At 33.6% G+C, this 5,989-nt stretch overlaps 1 pseudogene across 1 annotated transcript; it reads right to left on the bottom strand.

Annotated features, from left to right (window-relative positions):
* Positions 1 to 3,793: 3,793 nt before the first annotated feature.
* Positions 3,794 to 5,773, bottom strand: LOC143544638 (putative protein phosphatase 2C 25; annotated as a pseudogene). The gene is made up of 3 exons (XR_013137284.1): positions 5,352 to 5,773; positions 4,252 to 4,598; positions 3,794 to 4,155 (listed from the first exon to the last, which is right to left on the bottom strand). The product of XR_013137284.1 is annotated as a putative protein phosphatase 2C 25 (transcript).
* Positions 5,774 to 5,989: the final 216 nt, after the last annotated feature.

Below are 5,989 nucleotides of genomic sequence, written 5' to 3'. Positions count from 1 at the left end.
AAATACAAAATAAATACAATTTGACCCGAAATCAAAGGATGTCACATGCGCTATACGAATTCAGTTTCCAGCTTAAATCGAATATTACACCACTAGCAAACTTATATTGTAATGAGTTCGAGCCCGAGTAAATGCTATTTATACTCAGCTCTTTTGTGGAACAACCATAGTTGATTATGGTTTTACCGTACATTGACTGACAAGAGCTCGAGTCTAAACTCGAACCCGTTCTTTTTCTATTGGTAAATCCCCCAATATTTGAAGTCATTTATTGATTTTGGTACAAAACATGGTTCATAATGGAAAGCCTTTAATATGTTTTGTTGTATTTTGTGAATTGAGTAACTAAATGACAAAATGTTTGGAGGATATTAAAGTTTTGTGATGTTTTGTGGGAAGAAAATGGGTAAATGGGTCATATAATGCTTAAACTAATCGTACTGGTGACAATGCTACCTGCATAAGTAACTTCAACTACCAACACATGTGACATATTAGCCCATAGATAAAATTTACCTTCTCAACTACTTGTCCCACATTTTAACAAATTGTGTATTTTCATGACTATCAGAAAATTAGAAGCAATTGATATTAGAGGCCGTTAATAACTTTTTCTTACCGTGTTAAAAGTACCCACCTTCTGTGATTTTTACTTTATCTGTTACTAAATTCATCACATTATCTTTCTACTGTTACTCACAAAAGAATTGCGTTCAATTTATAGGAGTACGTTTAGTCTCGCCTATTTATGTAAAGACATGAAAACAAGACAAAGTTGTCCCAACTTCATATAAATGTTTCTCGGCAGTTAAAAGGTAAATTCTGACTTTCAATTTCATCATGGCAGGCTCAATTTTTGTGGGAGTCGAAAATGAATTCTAAAACTTAGTTCATTCTTGCAAAAAAATTCTTATACTCACCAATAATGAAGGAATCATTACTTATCGAGTAGTTTGTTCCGATAGCACACTGCGAAATATAAATTTTATTCTTGTAAGATCCCATACATGATCTTCCGATGTGAATACTTTTAGTTTTCACCCTAGGATTCTCACGAATGTTACGATTTTCAACTGTGTATCAAAAATAGACGAGGAATAATATATTTACAATCATGAAAGAACATAGGTGTACAATTTCTATCAGTGAAATAAAGATACTCATAGAAGTGATCAAATTTAAATAATCCAAACCCAAGTCAGGTCATATTCCAAAAAACTTTTATAGATTTTTGCCAACTAATCAAACTTTATTGCTTAAAATACACAACATAACGACAATTAAGTACATTCCTGGTGATTTTTGAGTTTTATTGTTTGTTTAATCGAATATAATCATCTTGAATGAATGAAAGAACTAGGTAATTGACGAATAAATTTAGGGTTGTGCAACGGTTTAAAACCGCGAGAATCAAACCGGAACCGAAAATGATTGAAAAATAGAATCAGAACCGGTAAAGTCGGTTACCGCTAATCGGTTCTGGCCAGAACCGGTTCGGTCGTTTATTTATCAAATGGGTTGTGCAAACTTTACAAATTGCAATACAAATTTATATAACTGCATGCCTTTTTTTACAGTAAAATTAATTTAGATTACTACATAAACATTCGTTATATTTTTGATTAAAACCTAATTGCTAAAGTTAAATAAATCATTAGTGGCGATAGATTAAAGAAAGATCATATTATTTTATATTAAATTACCTTAAAATCTTAAATCAAAATTAATCTTGGCTGCCAGGTATTGAACGCAAAGAAATGAGATTTGAATTAAAAAATGATTGAATGGATGTTGGTTAATAAGTTACACTATAAGAAATTAGGAATGGTAAATTTAGTTAAAACACTTTTAATATTTCGGTTCTTCGGTTTCACGTCTAGAACCGTCGGTTTTACCCAGAACAGAACCGGGAACCGTTTAATGTAAATTCTGAAACCGAGAACAGTAAGGTAACACACGTTAGCAGTTCTGAGGCACAAATTCTGTTCCGGTTTCTTGGTTCTGGCGGTTCCAAACCATTTTTGCTCACCCCTACGAATAATGAATAAATTAGGCATCAAATGTTGAATTATTTGCAGAAAATATATTTTTCTAATCCTCCTGAGTCCTGATAATTTTATTCTGCTCCACTCCAAGCCCAAATTTTACATGCCGTTCAAATTAAGCCCAATACAAAAGATATTTATATAGAATAGGCCTTAGGCCTATAAGGGACTTCAATTTTTATGGGCCTATTGCCATTGCTTTTTTAATAACACAATATTTGGGCTGGCCAACAAAAAAAGTTTAAAACGCTAAGAGCCTAACCTAAGAGTGAAAATAAAAGTTGATCGGCTTGGTATTTTCACGGTTTCAAAACTAACTACAAACTCCCCTACCAGGCTACCTCGGATATCGGGGTGTACCGCATAACCAACGAACGAACCAATATTTTTTTATCGGACGGGGTCGTCGGCTCCTACTCAATGAAACTCATTGAATTTACACAAGCTCTTAACTGATCCATTTTAGTAAAGTGGACGTCTTAAAACGAGTCAAATAATGATAATTATTTGATACTCGCATACAACTAGACGACCAATATACACTTGATAATGAGATTGAATGTGAGCATTAATAGATTTCTTCTTTTTATTATAGGATTATATTCTTTTACCCTCTTTTTAACCTTTTCTTTTTGTGATGTACATTAAAAAAAAAGAACTTCAACGTTTATGATTCACATATTTAAGTTTATGATTTACATATTTAAAATTATTGTTTAATTGCATCTCATTATAATTCTTATGGTTTTAGAAAAGCCAAAGTAAATCAAAGTTAGTTCCAAGTAAGGATAATAATTCCGATACAACTGTACAAGTGGTAACACGAGTGGTGCTAATAATTGTAAGGCGGGGTTTAACTTTACTCAAGTGATTCAAGAGCCAAATTCCCAAACAAATAGATTTGAAGTGCTCTTCAATCCCGTATGTGCAATTAATCGTCTTGCTGAGGAACCAGACACATCTTTTTCAGTAATAGACCTCAATTTGAGTGTTAAACATAATAAATTGGTGATTGAAAAAGTCAAAAATTAATCAGCCGGATCCCATGTCGATGGAGGGGATTATTGATAATCGTATGGTTGAAGAACGTATCAGGGATGATGTGTTAAGTAAGGAAGGGCTTGATGATTTCCAGGGTGTTGCTGATGATTGTCATACGGCAGGTGACAACACAAAGGAGGTTAAGGCTACGATTAGGATGGCTAGTGAGTTCAGATCCCTAGGTTGAGGTTTGGTTAACAAGGTCACTTTGCTTTGATGGTTGTTTCGGGTAAACCTTTTTAGTTTCTTAGTGGTTTATTTTGATGTTTACTTTGTCTTGTTTGTTTCGTTGATTTTGTCTTGAGGTTTTTTTTCTACTAGTTTTCTCGCTAGCCTCTTTATAAAATTGCCGTTAGAAAAATAAAAAAAATAAAAAAAGAAAATCACAAGTTGAAATATGGTCGATCACTAAGATTCAAAATAAGTGGAATCAAGTGAACCATTCAAGAATAAAGAATCACGTGAACCATTCAATATTGCACTAAAGAATCTCAATAATTCAGCAGCACATCTTGACTCATCAAGCAATGACTTCAACGGCTACTTTCTTGGCTTCTAACACATTGTACACCATGCATTATAGCTTGTACTCATAATGATTCAAAAATATAGAATAAATTCATATAAATTAGAAGTTAACAACTTTAACATGTTAAAAAGAATGAACAAATAAATTAATTAAGATGTTCTATTGTTACAATGTTTCTTGAATCTTGATGATCTTTATAAACAAAAATGACCCAATTGAACGATCATCACGCTCGTATCATCAACCGATCCCTCGTGAAGCTGAGAGTTCGACAAGCTTCTTGCAAGCAGATAATGCTGCTGATTTATCACTTGATATACAAAACGGTCTAGCCAAATCAACCGCTTCTTGATTGGTAACTTTTTCCCATAAACCATCCGAGGCCATTATCAAGAACTCGAATTCGGGTGTAATTTTGAACATTTTGGTTTCGGGTTCAGCGCTAATCCATTGTTTGAGACTACGATCGCCTATTCCTCTTGAAACCGCCAGTGTTCCAAGAACCCGAGAAATGCCTCGGTTACAGTCCACATAACCACCCTGAAAAGTACCCAAAAAAAAGTTTAGTAATCGAGTTTTATAAAATAAATTAAATTAAAAAAATTAAAATATTATTTTTTTTTATAGAATTATTACCAGTGATTCGATTCGTTGTTTTTCATCTGGTCTCGAAGGGCGATGATCCAAAGTGAGGGCCTCTGCGGCCCCCCTTCTACTTACAGCAGCACGACAATCACCCGCGTTTGATACAACCAAATTGCCCGAGGCAATGATTGCGGTTACACAACACGCTCCGCCGCGTTGTTCTTGTTTTAGAAACTCTGAATCTGTATTTAAGTAACCTTGTTTAACTGCTTCCACTATTTCCTTTTCCCCCCTCCTTTGTACCTCATTTTGAATGTTTTTCTGAAGATTTTTTGAAGCGAATTCCGCAGCTTTTGATCCACCGTGGCAGTCGAAAACACCGAAAAACGTCTGAAATTGTCGCGGAAAACAAGATCAAAATCAGCATTCACTAAAACAGCTAAAAAATCTAAACAAACAAATACTTGAAGGGGTTTGCATGAGTCCGTTCGGCAAAATGTTGGTTTTGAGATTTTAAAAACTGTTCGCTTTCGGTTTTTTCAATTTGGGGTTTTAGTTTCGATTCCGCTTCGGTTTTGATTTTTTCAGTTAGGTTGAAAATTTTTAGAAAAAAAAATTGGTCAAGAAAATGTTTTTGGCCTAATTTTTTTTATAGTTAAAATTAATTGATTATTATACATTTTTTAACTAAAAAAAATAAGGTTAAACTATTTCAAAAGAAAGAAAAAAGAAAAAAAATAAGAAAATGTTTTTGGCCTAATTTTTTTCATAGTTAAAAATTAATTGATTATTATACATTTTTTTTAACTAAAAAATAAGGTTAACTATATTCTAAACTACTATGAATTATGTAAAAATTAAAATATAAAAGATAAATATAAAAATTCAGTTAGGTTCAGTTATAAAAATTTTAATTACACACAAACTCGCAACCGAAAATTTAATTTTTACCAAAACATAAAACCAAGCCGTTAGTTTTCATTTAATTTCTGGTTTTCCAATTTCCAGTCCGGTTTTTCATATTTATGCACACCCCTAAATTTAAATTGTTTGTGCACAAAATATAACCAATAAACTAAAATAACAAACTAAATAAAATTCAAAGAAACTAAAATTAAATTAATTTTTTTTTTTTAAAATCAACTGTTTATTTGTTCCATTGAAGTCAACTTTAGCTTGAAACCTATCCTCCATATATTCTCTCTTACCTCTCTTACAATAAACCGAATACTCATCTTCTTCAACCTCCACCTCCTTCCACCGGTCCTCCACTGTTGACTCCGGCATTGACCGGTCAGCAGAGAAAGTCAAAGAAGCTACCGGGATATTCAACCTAGTGGGTCTCTTTCTCTTCAACTGTGTAGGTGAAACAGAAGAGCAAGAGCTCGGTACGTCGTCGTTTGAGCCTCTAAACAGACGGAACTTGAACGACGTCGTGGCGGGTGATGAGGAACAAGATGATGGGGAGTGAGTTAATAGTCTTGGTGATGAAGAGAAGACAGGTGAGTTTGAGATTGCAACGGCACACATGTTTGGTTTGGTGTTTGATGTGTTTTAAATTTTAACGTTCGGATTTATGTTTGGTTAATGTTGTTTGTGGTGGGATTTATATGGAGATGTGGAGGTGGAGTGAGAAGGTGGTCAAAGTGGGGCCCTTTTATTCTTCTCCGTGTTAATGTTGTGTTGGCTTATATTTTTTTGGTTGGACTAAATTGCCCCTCGAAGATTCCAAGGTTTTGTTTACTAGAGAAGAATTTGGTATTTGGTCGGTTTACTTAATCACGGGTTA

Source organism: Bidens hawaiensis, unplaced genomic scaffold (assembly GCF_021521415.1).
Source record: "Bidens hawaiensis isolate Kalapana, Puna unplaced genomic scaffold, B.hawaiensis_p1.1 tig00013648_1, whole genome shotgun sequence".
Taxonomy (NCBI): domain Eukaryota; kingdom Viridiplantae; phylum Streptophyta; class Magnoliopsida; order Asterales; family Asteraceae; genus Bidens; species Bidens hawaiensis.
This window is presented reverse-complemented; position numbering and strand designations above follow the sequence as displayed.